This window comes from Rutidosis leptorrhynchoides, chromosome 4 (assembly GCF_046630445.1).
Source record: "Rutidosis leptorrhynchoides isolate AG116_Rl617_1_P2 chromosome 4, CSIRO_AGI_Rlap_v1, whole genome shotgun sequence".
In the NCBI taxonomy this organism is placed as follows: domain Eukaryota; kingdom Viridiplantae; phylum Streptophyta; class Magnoliopsida; order Asterales; family Asteraceae; genus Rutidosis; species Rutidosis leptorrhynchoides.
Genome location: NC_092336.1, coordinates 250,421,061 through 250,437,484, shown reverse-complemented (window position 1 = coordinate 250,437,484; position 16,424 = coordinate 250,421,061). Strand labels below are relative to the sequence as shown.

Sequence of the window (16,424 nt, the reverse complement as noted above, 5' to 3'; positions counted from 1 at the left end):
AATTGGGCTTTGTACCATAATTGGGGTTTGGACAAAAGAACGATACTTGTGGAAATTAGACTATGGGCTATTAATGGGCTTTATATTTGTTTAACTAAATGAAAGTTTGTTAATGTTAATATAAAGATTTACAATTGGGCGTCCCTATAAATTACCATATACACTCGATCGGACACGATGGGCGGGGTATTTATATGTACGAATAATCGTTCATTTAACCGGACACGGGAATGGATTAATAGCCACTAGAATAATTAAAACAGGGGTGAAATTACATTCAAGGGTAATTGGTGTAATTGTTAACAAAGTAGTAAAACCTTGGTTTACACGCAGTCGATAACCTGGTGTATTCATTAAACAAAGTATTAAAACCTTGTTACAATTCAAATCCCCAATTAGTTGGAATATTTAACTTCGGGTATAATAATAATTTGACAAGGACACTCGCACTTTATATTTATGACTGATGGACTGTTATGGACAAAAACCAGACGGACATATTAAATAATCCAGGACAAAGGACAATTAACCCATGGGCATAAAACTAAAATCAACACGTCAAACATCATGATTACGGAAGTTTAAATAAGCATAATTCTTTTATTTCATATTTAATTTCCTTTATTTTATATTTAATTGCACTTCTAATTATCGCACTTTTATTTATTGTTATTTAATTGCACTTTTAATTATCGTACTTTTTAATTATCGCAAGTTTATTTTATCGCACTTTTATTATTTGCAATTTCATTATCGTTATTTACTTTACGCTTTAATTTAAGTCTTGTATTTATTTTATATTTTACATTAGGTTTTAACTGCGACTAAAGTCTTAAAATCGACAAACCGGTCATTAAACGGTAAAAACCCCCCTTTATAATAATAATATTACTTATATATATGTTTGTATTTTTATAAAAGTAAACTAATATAGCGTTGAGCTTTATTTAAAGATTTCCCTGTGGAACGAACCGGACTTACTAAAAACTACACTACTGTACGATTAGGTACACTGCCTATAAGTGTTGTAGCAAGGTTTAAGTATATCCATTCTATAAATAAATAAATATCTTGTGTAAAATTGTATCGTATTTAATAGTTTTTCCTAGTAAAATATAAACTATTTTATATACACCTCGTACGACATCAATGTCAATCTCGAGCATTAGGATTGTGATACACTATGACCTGACCTAGCTTGATAGACATTTATTGACCAACATATGTTCTCTAGGTTGAGATCTACGATTCTTTGATATACCGAGTTTCGGTCACATTACGATGAACAACTGTATGTGCTGCTAAGGTGAGTTTCATAAGATCCCTTTTACTCTCTACATTTTTGGGCTGAGAATACATGCAAATGCTTTATTAACCGATATACAATATTTATATGTGTGAGTTTCATTTGCTCCCTTTTTAATTGCTTTTGCAATATATATTTTTGGGCTGAGAATACATGCACTTTATTTTAAACGCAATGGATACAAGTACATACTAAATTCTACACTGAGTTTGAACCGAAAATCCCTTAGCTTTGGTAACTAGTAACTGCCAGTTATAAGAACTGGTGGGCGCGAGTAGTAGTATATGGATCCATAGGGCTTGATATCCCCGTCCGAGCTAGAGCACAAGCCTTTTAACGGACGTATGCTATTTGAGAAGCGTACACGTTGGTTTACGTGTATTATTAAGATGATTATACAAAGGGTACAAATTATATATACGTTAAGTTTAGTTACCAGGGTGCTCAATTTCGTAGAATATTTTGATAAACGTTTCTGGATGAAACAACTGAAATCTTGTTATCCACTTTTATATGCAGATTATGCGAAACACTAAAATTATGAACTCACCAACCTTTGTGTTGACACTTGTTAGCATGTTTATTCTCAGGTTCCCTAGAAGTCTTCCACTGTTTGCTTATATGATAGACAAGCTATGTGCATGGAGTCTTACATGGCATATTTTTCAAGAAAACGTTGCATTCACCAATTCATCACCATGTACCTTATTTAGACTGCATTGTCAACGGAAGTACTGTTGTAAACTATTATATAAGGTGATTGTTTATATGTAGAAATCATCAGATGTCGAAAACCTTTGATTTAATATTCATTTATGGTGTGCCTTTTCAAAAGAATGCAATGTTTATAAAACGTATCATATAGAGGTCAAATACCTCGCAATGAAATCAATGAATGACGTATTCGGCCAAATGGATTTGGAGCGATCGTCACAGTTGGTATCAGAGCGTTGGTCTTAGCGAACCAGAATTTGCATTAGTGTGTCTAACCGGTTATTGTTAGGATACATTAGTGAGTCTGGACTTCGACCATGTCTGCATGATAAAAGTTGTTGCTTATAATTTTTTTGTTAGAAATTACCTGCTTATCATTCCTTGTGTGGAAAATTACCTGCTTATCATTTGTAGTCTAGACACACCTTATTGCATGGATTGCATGACTAGTGTATAGACAAAATGAATATCTTAGCGTATCTGTTACTGTTACCTTTACTTGACAGTTTCCGAAAGTTTCTCCATAATTTACGGATCCTTTGTACTATATAAAGGTATTCTATGTAATTAAAATATCATCCGATATCCGAAAATCATTTCACATCGAAAATTATTTATCTAACCGTGTAAGATGAATTCTGCAAGTAATTCGAGTTCTTCGGATTCCGATATGAATTTCCACCTGAGTTCCGAAAGCAGTGTAACCGGAATGAATCAACCAATCAGTCATCACCAATTCTGGATGAATTGGGGATGGGTTCGTAATCAACTTAATCAATGGAGACAAGAGGAAGGCGATCCTTTCCACCAACCGAATTCACCTCTTGGTGAGGAACCTGAGGCACTTACCGGCGAACCCGTTCGAAACACTATCTTTACCCTAATTTCCAGGATATTTCACAACGATTATATGATAACTAGAATTTTAAACTTTATTCATCCTCTCGTACCAACCGCCAATCATCCCGGAATAATAGAAGAAGTTAACGAGCTTCGCGCTCGAGTTGTGGCTTTGGAGAATATGATGCACAATTTGCAGGCATCACAGGCAGCACCGGTAGCACCACCAGAACCAGCAGCACAACCAATAACAGTACCAGCACCACCAACAACAACATCCGCACCGTAAACCTTAACCTCACAATCTGTCCCACAAGTATCAACCTCATACGCACCGTAGGCACCGAAGAATACTAATAACCATAAACGATGAAGTATTAATTCATAACTTCATTGGAGAAATATCCTGCGACGATTATGTAATCTTTAATATAGAAGAGATTATTCGTTTCTAGTTCTAACCGAAAACCAAATGAGTTTAATAACTCATTAAATCTATATTACATCTGAAGGAAATATACATACATATATTTTCATAAAGATTGTAATTGAAAATCCTTTTGTACAAACTGTTAATGATGAGAATATTTTAACGGGTAGGTAATACCCTAGAAATATATAAATTCCACATTAATATGTTACACTATACATTCTTCAATTCTGATTCAGCAATCATTAACTATACTGCTCAAACCTATAGATATACGTATCTGTTCATCGCAGAATAACCATTTTCATTCAATTTCATATTCTGATTTCGATTGATCAGAATCCAAGTCAAGATTAAACGAAAAACATCACTCTTAGATTCCTACATCTTTCAAAACCATGCTTCGAAAACCATGCTTTGAATTCAGAACAGTACTAGAACATCATATGATTACATTTTGCGTTCAAACCCATCGAAATTCTTAGAAACACTTCAACTAATGAACAAACGAGAAGACAAACCAACTACACGATATCTACGAGAAGAAAGATTTGTACTTATAATCATATATCTGGAAAGCTCTCGAAACCTAAGTAAAACTTTAACACGTATCTGTGATAAATCCTTCGGCATTATTATTACTGAAAATAACCTTGCAATTCCTTTTTAAAAGTATCCAGTATTATCACCCATTCAACTAGTCAACGACGACCTTTCAGACTTATAACTTTGGCATATACGTTTTTGTTACTGGGGAACCTTTTATGTTCCACCATATTAGCAGTAAATGTACCAGCGACTCCGTCACTCTGCTATTTGAAACTCTCCGGAAATAACTATATATACATTGAAACCCTATCATGTACTCATCCACATCTTGTAACAATAGTTGCCATTCCAACTATCGGGAATTTGCAATCAGTATTTTGAAATCTTGCAGCACGTCTACGCCAACAGTTATATGTGTACATATAACGTCTACCTCCTCGAATTACATACTTCGAATGTGAAGTTTTCGAAAAACACCCCAAACTATGAAACTAGTTCTCTGAAATTGGAACAATGCTGATGAAGCAGCAAAAACTGTAAACGACCTTAACAGTCAAAAGTTTGATGATAAAGAATAGTATGGTGGTAAAGCTGAGAAAAAGAGAAGGTTTGAAACTGGAAAACGGATTGAGCAAAGTATGAAGGAGGGCTGTGGATAAATCACAAAGACTAAACCTGCCTTCAAAGAATACAAATGATTCAGTATCTGCTGAAGTCATTAACGAATACCTTGCTACTAACTCAAAATCCGTTACGAACAAATCTTCTTCATCATTCTTCGATATTAGAAATTCTAAGATATCATCGTATCTTTTATTATAAATATCCTCGATATTTCTGAAGATATTTTCATAAGCATTCTTATCTGAAATCATTCATCTCTTCGCGCTATCTGTATTACATCATAAAAGAAACTATTTTAGTTTCTAATTTCTGAAAATTTTGAAAAATGGATGTTTTTGAAGTAGTGTTGGGAACCGAAGCATGAGTTAGTATAATATAATGACACTTGATCAACGTGATTATATTACAGTAAGTCATGCTGAGTTTCGAAAGGAACGTGATAAAGGTTCACAGATCCCACCCTCATAATGAACCATGTTACATAACTCTTTTATTCTATTTAACCTCTAAACATATCAAGAAAATATTTTCTTGATGATTTGGTCTTTTCCGGATATTCTGGTAATTTGACAAATCAAGATCGTGCTATTACGATTACCTTCTTAGAACATTAACTATGTTCATTCTGAAATGTATACCTACGAATTCTGGACCATTATTCGCTTGATTTAAAGTCGGGAAGATAAAACAAAAGCATGAAGCTTCAAAATATCAATGAGAGTATATATAAGTAAATTGGAGAGAGTATTAACTGTGGATGTCAATAATTATGGAAAGACAGAAGCAGAGACATCGAAATATAAGGGAAGATATAAAACCCAACAACTACCCAGAAATTACAAACCGTGTATATCAATGCGTATAGCAATATAAAGACACGGGAGAATGAAAAATACTATAACCCCAAGGTAATGGTAGAAGAAAATAACTTCCTCCGGTGGTAGATGAAAAAGAAGAATGACAGATATGAAAGTTAGGAGTATATCAAGAATCAGAACTGGATGAAGCATTTTTTTACAATCTTTTGAAAATAGGAAATGAGGAAGAAGATGTAAGAGTGATGAAAATAATGAAACAGAAGAGGTCAATTTATAGCGCAATATCAAACATAGCAATCGAAGCAAATTACGCATTTAATCAAAAGAAATCTTAATTTCCTTAAATTCCGAAAAATCAAATCTTATTTAAATTATGAAGATTTTCTATTCCTTAAAATCCGGAAATCAATCGTTACTACATCAAGAGATAAGACGCATCTATATTTTCCATTTCACTCAATTACGATAACTTCTCTTATAAGCTCTGAGTAATTGGATTGTTTTATCCATATTACTCAACGGTAATAAAATTCTATTTATCAACTCATATTCGTCATGAAAACATTTTTATTGTTAGCCATGACGACCTCACTCAAATTTCGGGACGAAATTTCTTTAACGGGTAGGTACTGTGATGACCCAGAAATTTCGACTAAATTTAAACTTAATCTTAAATGATTAATGATTTCGACACGATAAGCAAAGCCTATGAAGTTGAATCTCAAAATTTTGAACTATTCAATTACCCTTCGGTTGTTCTCAACGATTCGCGAACCATTATATGTAAATAGATACATATATATACTATAACTTGAAAACGTAACAAAGTTTTAATTGCATGATACCATACATTAAACTTATTGGTTTATATATCTATTTGAATATATATGATTTCAAGTTATTTAGTAAACGATAGTAACATTCGTTTATTGATTCGATTGATATTTAGATAAGTTAACTAAAGCGTTGAAGATGAACCAGTTAAACACTAATTTGTTACAGTGTTTTCAAATTGCCACATTACTCAAAATGCTACAGTGTTTTCGAAAATCACTATTTGCTACAGTGAAATTGACTTTGCTACAGTGAATTGCTACAGTAAAATTTGCCTTTGCTACAGTAAAACGCTATTATAAAAATGTATTTTAACAAATAGCGAGACGATGATTTATAGAAGTAAATGACCAAAACACTCGAAAGTTTAAGATACACTTTGAGTGATATAATTAAGGGATAATTTAAGGCTATTGATAAGGCTAAAAAGGAACATATATTTCATAGCATTATCCCCCAAGAAAGACAGGATTTTAGTTGTAATTGTTCCATATTCAAGTAATATTCGTTTATATTTAATAAGTGCGAAGACAAAAGGCGAAAACGAAGAATTGAAGACGGAAAGGTCCAAAATGCTCAAATGTACAAGATACAATTAAAAAGGTTCAAATTATTGATGAAGAATGTCTAAAAATGACAAGAGTACAAGTTGCGGAACGCAAAGTACACGATATAAAATAGTACGCAAGGACGTCTGAAAATCCGGAACCGGGACCCGAGTCAAGAAGAAACGCCCGACGCAACGGACCAAAAATATCTAGTCTACTATGCACAAGAATAAAATATAATATATAAATAATTATATTAATTATTTATATATTTATATTTATTTTATATTATGTCGACAAGCTAGGAGCCAAAACAATGTGAGCTGTCCCTGGTCCTCATGCGAGTCGCATGGCCAGAAGGCCATTTCCATGCGAGTCGCATGACTCCAGATTTCAGGCCACATCTATAAATTCCAGTGTTTTCGCTCGATTTAAATCACACACATACACAAATATATATATATACTCCGTAATATTATTTATTATTTATTATTATTATTTATTATTATTATTATTATTATTATTATTATTATTATTATTATTATTATTATTATTATTATTATTATTATTATTATTATTATTATTATTAAGATTAATATTAATCTATTATTATTAGTATTATACCTAAAATACTACGACGAGGTCATGAGCGTGTCACTTTCAAAATATGTTTTCAAGCGGGATAGAGTTAAGGAAATTATGGGTTATTGCCATGGAGGTTATGGGTAATGTTCGGGGGTATTTTTGTGAATCAAACCTCGTGTTTATCATCTCCGATGCGTCTACGTGCTTTCCTGCAATAATGTATATCAATATTAAACAGTGAGTTTCATAAGATCTCTTTTACTCTCTACATTTTTGGGCTGAGAATACATGCAAATGCTTTATTAACCGATATACAATATTTATATGTGTGAGTTTCATTGCTCCCTTTTTAATTGCTTTTGCAATATATATTTTTGGGCTGAGAATACATGCAATTTATTTTAAACGCAATGGATACAAGTACATACTTAATTCTACACCGAGTTTGAACCGAAAATCCCTTAGCTTTGGTAACTAGTAACTGCCAGTTATAAGAACTGGTGGGCGCGAGTAGTAGTATATGGATCCATAGGGCTTGATATCCCCGTCCGAGCTAGAGCGCTAGCCTTTTAACGGACGTATGCTATTTGAGAAGCGTACACGTTGGTTTGCGTGTATTATTAAGATGATTATACAAAGGGTACAAATTATATATACGTTAAAGTTTAGTTACCAGGGTGCTCAATTTTGTAGAATATTTTGATAAACGTTTCTAGATGAAACAACTGAAATCTTGTGATCCACTTTTATATACAGATTATGCGAAACACTAAAACTATGAACTCACCAACCTTTGTGTTGACACTTGTTAGCATGTTTATTCTCAGGTTCCCTAGAAGACTTCCGCTGTTTGCTTATATGTTAGACAAGCTATGTGCATGGAGTCATACATGGCATATTTTTCAAGGAAACGTTGCATTCACCAAATCATCACCATGTATCTTATTTTGACTGCATTGTCAACGGAAGTACTATTGTAAACTATTATTTACAGTGATTGTATATATGTAGAAATTATCAGATGTCGAAAACCTTTGATTTAAATATTCATTTATGGTGTGCCTTTTTAAAAGAATGCAATGTTTACAAAACGTATCATATAGAGGTCAAATACCTCGCAATGAAATCAATGAATGACGTATTGTCCATATGGATTTGGAGCGATCGTCACAATATTCAATTTCGATAATTCAACCATAGAATGTAGTTTCACGTACTTGTGTCTATTTTGTAAATCATTTATAAAACCTGCATGTATTCTCATCCCAAAAATATTTGATTTTAAAAGTGGGACTATAACTAACTTTCACAGATATTTCCTTCCTCGGAAATAAGACTTGGCCACGAATCGATTCACGAACCTATACAAATATGTACATATATATCAAAGTATGATCAAAATATAATTACAACCATTTTTATTATGTTTTAAAGATTTGAGTGTATTAAGTCAGCTGTCCTCGTTAGTAACCTACAACTAGTTGTCCACAGTTAGATGTACAGAAATAAATCGATATATATTATCTTGAATCAATCCAAGATCCATTGTATACACGTCTCAGGCTAGATCACAACTTAAAGTATATATATTTTTGGAATCAACCTCAACCCTGTATAGCTAACTCCAACATTACTGCATATAGAGTGTCTATGGTTGTTCGAAATAATATATATACATGGGTCGATATGATATGTCAAAACATTTGCATACGTGTCTATGGTATCCCAAGATTACATAATATATTAGAATACATGTATAATACAATATAAGTTAGCTAGGATATGATTTGTATAGATTTGTTAAACATTTCCCGTAGCTAAAAAGATCAAAAATATCCAATCTTGTTTTACCAATAACTACTTCATTTTAAATCCGTTTTGAGTGAATCAAATTGCTATAATTTAATATTGAACTCTAATTTAAGAATCCAAACAGAAAAATTATAGGTTTATAGTCGGAAATTTAAGTTACATGTCAATTACTAAAGAGGTAGTCATTTCCGTCGAAAGAACGACATCTTGATGACCATTTTGAAAAACATACTTTCACTTTGAGTTTAACCAAGATTTTTGGATATAGTTTCATGTTCATATGATAAATCATTTTCCCAGAAGAACAACTTTTAAATCAAAGTTTATCATAGTTTTTAATTATCCAAACCAAAACAGCCCCCGGTTTCACTACGACGGCGTATATCCGATTTTATGGTGTTCATCTTGTTTCCAGGTTTTAAATCATTAAGTTAGCATATCATATAGATATATAACATGTGTTTAGTTGATTTTAAAAGTCAAGTTAGAAGGATTAACTTTTGTTTGCGAACAAGTTTAGAATTAACTAAACTATGTTATAGTGATTACAAGTTTAAACCTTCGAATAAGATAGCTTTATATGTATGAATCGAATGATGTTATGAACATCATTACTACCTCAAGTTTTCTGGATAAAGCTACTGGAAATGAGAAAAATGGATCTAGCTTCAAAGGATCCTTGGATGGCTTGAAAGTTCTTGAAACAGAATCATGACACGAAAACAGTTCAAGTAAGATTTTCACTCGAAATAAGATTGTTATAGTTGTAGAAATTGAATCAAAGTTTGAATATGAATATTACCTTGAATTAGAAAGATAACCTACTGTAAATAACAAAGGTTCCTTGATCTTAGATGATTACTTGGAATGGATTAGAAAGCTTGGAAGTAGACTTGCAAACTTGGAAGTATTCTTGATTTTTATGAAACTATACTTATGGAATTTATGAAGAACACTTAGAACTTGAAGATGAAACTTGAGAGAGATCAATTAGATGAAGAAAATTGAAGAATGAAAGTGTTTGTAGGTGTTTTTGTTCGTTGGTATATGGATTAGATATAAAGGATATGTAATTTTGTTTTCATGTAAATAAGTCATGAATGATTACTAATATTTTTGTAATTTTTTGAGATATTTCATGCTAGTTGCCAAATGATGGTTTCCACATGTGTTAGGTGACTCAAATGGGCTGCTAAAAGCTGATCATTGGAGTGTATATACCAATAGTACATACATCTAAAAGTTGTGTATTGTACGAGTACGAATACGGGTGCATACAAGTAGAATTGTTGATGAAACTGATCGAGGATGTAATTGTAAGCATTTTTGTTAAGTAGAAGTACTTTGATATGTGTCTTGAAGTCTTTCAAAAGTGTAAGAGTACATATCAAAACACAACATGTATATACATTCTAATGGAGTTGTTAAGTCTTCGTTAGTCGTTACATGTAAGTGTTGTTTTGAAACCTTTAAGTTAACGATCTCAATTAATGTTGTTAACCCAATGTTTATTATATCAAATGAGATGTTAAATTATTATATTATCATGATATTATGATGTATGAATATCTCTTAATATGATATATACATTAAAATATCGTTACAACGATAATCGTTACATATAAGTCTCGTTTCATAATTCTTGAGTTAGTAGTCTTGTATTTACATATGTAGTTCATTGTTAACACACTTAATGATATATTTAAATATCATTTTATCATGTTAAATATAGTGTATCAATATCTTAATATGATACATATGTATTTAGTAGACGTTATCATAACGATAATCGTTATATATCATTTCGAGTTTCTTAACTTAGTAATCTCATTTCTTATGTATATCACACATTGTTAATATACTTAGTGAGATACTTACTCATCATAATCTTATGTCAACCATATATATATATATATATATATATATATATATATATATATATATATATATATATATATATATATATATATACCACAACATGTAGTTTTTACAATTTTGTAACGTTCGTGAATCGCCGGTCAACTTGGGTGATCAATTGTCTATGTGAAACTTATTTCATTTAATCAGGTCATAACAAGTTTGATTGCTTAACACGTTGGAAACATTTAGTCATGTAAATATCAATCTCAATTAATATATATAAACATGGAAAAGTTCGGGTCACTACAAGCAAAACACTCCTCGAATGAAATATGTGGACGTGATAATTGCCACCATTGAATTATGTGGACGTGATAATTGCCACAATTGATATGAATATTTTCTCCTGATTATTATTGCTTGGTAACCTAAGAATTAGGGAACATCACTAATTTTGAGAATTAGTGCACGCCTAATTGACGCGAATCCTAAAGGTAGCTACCGGGTTTAACACCCCCACCCAGAATGTTCACTAGACGGAAGGGCTAGTGGGCGTGGTGTTTAGTACATCGAAGTTTATATGATTATTATACAGACTAGATGTTCTGTTTTGGGGATATTATTATGCGCATTATATGTTAAGGTCGGTTACCAAGCCAAGTTATGAAAGCAATGAAAAGTGAATGTTATGTATCGAGAGAATAATTTTATACACAGGTTATGTGTATGTTATTTTTGTGCACAAGATATGTGTACGGTTACTAAGATTTATGAAAGATGATTTCGTACACGAGAAAGGTGTACTATATTTAAAAGATATCGCATGTACATTACAGGTGGGTATAGGATTCGGGCCCATTTGTACCATGCAGGATTTAAATCTTGTGGTCTATCAAAATGATGAATTTTATTATTTTATGATAAACTTATGAACTCACCAACCTTTTGGTTGACACTTGAAAGCATGTTTATTCTCAGGTATGAAAGAAATCTTCCGCTGTGCATTTGCTCATATTAGAGATATTACTTGGAGTCATTCATGACATATTTCAAAAGACGTTGCATTCGAGTCGTCGAGTTCATCAAGATTATTATTAAGTCAATTTTAGTTGGAAGTATTATGAAATAGTATGCTTGCCGTCAACTTTCGATGTAAAGAAAGTTTATCTTTTAAAAACGAATGCAATGTTTGTAAAATGTATCATATAGAGGTCAATTACCTCGCGATGTAACCAAATGTAATGTATTCGTCCAGATGGATTAGGACGGGTCGTTAGAACAACACTTCTACGATCAAAGTAGAGATGCAAGGCTATGTAATTCACCACTTTCCAAGAACATGTTTAACGTCTTTAACGAACGGGCAAAAAGAGCTCAACTTTACAAAACAACATGTTATCACGAACAACAAGGTATCTTTAAGGTTCATTCAACTTATCAAAGAAGTGGTGAAGGTGGCACCGATTACACGGTGGAGTTTAAAGTGAAAATGTGTTCATGTGGAATTTGGCAACACCAAAGATTACCTTGCTCTCATGCCATTTCCGTATGTAGCCATCTAAACGAGTATATAAATAAATGCATCAGTAAAATGTATACAACTCCTACATGGAGAAAGCAATACATCGATCATTTTAATCCACTAAGAGATACGAGCTACTGGATACATATACAATGGAAAATTATAGCCGATCCATCAAGATTGATTAAGCAGAGGGGGCGGAAGCAATCAAAACGTATGAAGAACCAGATGGATGAACGTGAAAAGCAAAAACCAAAGTGTGGTATATGCAGGGTTGAAGGTCACAACAGGAACACCTGTCCAACTACTAGAATGCCATAGGTTTTCATTAGTAATTTGTTGTATTTAGTTTGTTGTACTTTGTCTGTTGTAATCGCTAATTCTGTTTATGAATAAAAAAATGTTGTTGAAATAATGAAATTGCATGTTACTAATCTTATTCAAGTTACTAATCTATTACAAGTAACTTTAATTTATAAAAGGTCTAGGTGCATAATAGTATCCACCATGACTATCATACATCGTATCGAACTCTAGTGCGTCTTCAAAAACTTCAAATAAAACATACAACTCGATATTTTCTGAAAGTATAATTGCTTTCCCTACTAATGTATACCATTCTTCATCATAGCACATTACTTCGGGTTCAGCAACACCTGGTTTGTAGTAGTATATGTCCATTGAACGTGGATTCTTTGGTAGCTTTTCTCGAAGAAACTCATTCAACTTCTCCATATTAAAGCCCCGAACATCTAAGTTATCAAACGTCATTTTAGGCCCTTTAGAGAGTTCCGTTTTACCATCATTCCATTCAAAATCACAACCATGATACACGTCAATTGATACGTATTTCGGATTCATTTTTTGTTATGTATTTATGAAACAATCAAAAATCACTTTTATAAGCCCGAATCTACAAATAACCGGAGTTTTAAAGTTCGGTTTCAGACCTATCAGAAAAAGCATGCAAAACCGATGTTTGCAACTTCGGGTTTGTCAGGTACTAGACATGTCATAAAAAGCAATTAAAGATATGTTACTATTACCTTTTACTGTTACCTTTTACTGTGCGGCAGCTTTTACTAAAATTGAATTTAGAAATGCCGATTTTTCAATTATAACTACACTACATAAAACGACATCTATTACAACAAACGGATGTGCATCACTCTCTTCTCCCTTCTCCAAACATAAATTTTAATTTTGTAAACATGTCACAAATTCCTGTTCAAATTAATGTCTATTGGAATGGACAATTTTCAACACAATTCAAGTTTTACTATGGGTACAAATATAAGTACTTTCAAAATGTGGATGTTAGCCAGATGACAACAATTTCAAAGGTGTTTGAGTGGCTCAAAGAAAACATTACAGTTGAACACTCGGGCGTGATGTTTTGGAATGAATGTAAAGGAAAATTCGAGCACCTTTGTGAGGAAGATGAATGAATTATGATAAAAAAACGAAGCAATTGTGAAAAACCAACCTCTTTCGTTGCATCTAATTTAATTATGTGTTAAATTTCTATGTGTTGTTTTAAATTATGTATTTTTATTTTAAAAAAAATGTAACCGTGATTCTAATATTAATAAAAGTGTTGTTCAAAAAATTTGTATTTGCATCTTACTACTATTAATATTTTATTGTTTGTAATGTTATTATATATTTTTAAAGTAATATTAGCGTATATAACTGTAATTAACTATTAAATTCAAGTTAATTATTAAAATTGGTGTATATAAAAAAAATGATAACCCAAAACCGAAGTTCCAAACTTCGGTTTTGGTCAAAACCGAACTTCCAACCTTTAGATTAGGGTTTCTGCTGACAGACCACCCAAAACCGAAGTTTGAAACTTCGGAAGTGGCAAACCCGAAGTTCCAAACTTCGGTTTCACCATTTTTGCACCAAAAATTACTTTTTTTCCATTTTTGCAAATAGGATCAAAAATATTACCATTTTAAAAAAAAAAAAAATCCAAGAATCACGTGATGGGGTAACAAAAAAAGATTTGTTACATCACTTTTAGTGTATATCGTGATCACTCAGATGTAAAATAAGTGTCCAACTCTATCTCTATATCTTAGTTCGTCTTATGTTGATATCCACTTCAAAAACTAAATTAACATGTCACCCCGTGTACTCTTACTTCCATTGATTTATTTACATTTACAAACACGCTAAACCACAAAATTGCATGGCACATTCTTATTGGCTCAAAGGAAAGTGAATAATAACTTTTTTTTACCCACCTCAATATATGTCTTTTGCTGATATTTTCCCCCTCCTTTATGTTTATCGACTTTAGCAAACACGCTAAAACACAAAACTGCATGGCACATTCTTATTGGCTCAAAGGAAAGTGAATAATAACTTTTTTTTACCCACCTCAATATATGTCTTTTGCTTATATTTTCCCCCTCCTTTATTTTATCGAATTTAGCAAACGTTTAGTTAAGAATGTGTACATACAAACATGCTAACGCACAAAATTGCATGACACACTCTTATTTGCTAAAAGGGACGTGAATTGTAACTTTTTTTTTACCCACCTCAATCTATTTCTTTTGCTTATATTTTTATTTGCTAAAAGGGAAGTGAATCGTAACTTTTTTTTACCCACCTCAATATATTTCTTTTGCTTAGAGTGCTCCCAACCAAAACTAAATTTCTTTCAGGACTAACCAACCATTCAACGCCACATCAGCACCTCCATCCCACTTCCTTCCCAGAACTAAACCAGGACTAAACACTCCCAATAATGACATTCCTTCCTCACCCACTATATTAATTAATTAATTAATTCAATTGTACAAGATTAGTAGCAAAAAGTACCACAAAACTTGCAAGCCTTCCGTCCTCAAATGTGTTGTAAATGGACGGAAACATGGACGAGATACCTGGGCGCCACCCTGGACTAAAGCTGGGCTAGGTGGTGCCATTGGTGTCCTCCTGGACTATAACTTGGACGGCTCCTGGACGGGACCATTGGAAGCACTCTTATATTTTCCCCCTTTTATGTTTATCGAATTTAGCAAACGTTTAATTAAGAATGTAAACAAAAATAAAGTAATTTATAAAACCGTTTTTAGATGATACATTGATATGTTAATTATATATTATTTTATTGTTGTATTGAAAAATTAATTTGTACAGAGTATTTAGTTTATAACAATTAATTTGATACATAGAAATATTACCCCGCCTGCAACGCGCGAGCTTCTTATCTCGTTTTCACAAACGGTATATCCCTAAAAGAATAGATATAAAGTAGAATAACTAATTACACCCTGAAAAAAAATTATATATGCCTCTCTTGACGAATGGAGTATAATACTAATTATACTGATTTGTGCGTATATGCCTTAAGCGATCACTTATTTAACACGGTGAACTGTATAAATGAAGTTTGAGAGAAACAGAGCACAAAAGTAGATCACATCCATAGATGCATATATGAAGACATTTGGGGTGCCTGAAAACGTAGCGGTTCTTGAACTCAAGAAAATTATCGAAAACCAATGGAAAATTATCAATGAGGAATATTTAAATATAACTGAAGTTTCAACTCAACTGCTTGCTCCAATCGTGAATCTTGCTCGAATGACAGATGTGGTATATCGATACAATGACAGGTTCACATTTCCAGAGAACACCATTGAAGAATATATTAATCTTCTATTTATTGCTCCTATTTCCATGTACTAATAATAAGCCAGTTATTGTTAATTCTAGCTTTTCTTCCCTAGCAAAAAGTGTGCGGATGATGTGTAATAATATTTGCTACGGGCATACGTATCTTGTTTATGTTATACTATAAGTTGTGAGTTGTGTGATCATTGAATAAGAAGCTTGGTTGATGATATGATGTGGACTGCCGGAGTGGTAGTTACTATATAAGTCAATCTATTGTGTAAGGTATTACTGTTTCGATTGATAAAATGATTGTATAAAAGAATATGATCGATTGAAATATTGATTG

At 32.3% G+C, this 16,424-nt stretch overlaps 1 pseudogene; it reads left to right on the top strand.

Annotated features, from left to right (window-relative positions):
* LOC139843457 (10-epi-juneol synthase-like) overlaps positions 1–16,150 on the top strand; it is a 60,424-nt pseudogene extending 44,274 nt beyond the window's left edge.
* The last annotated feature ends 274 nt before the right edge of the window (positions 16,151–16,424 follow it).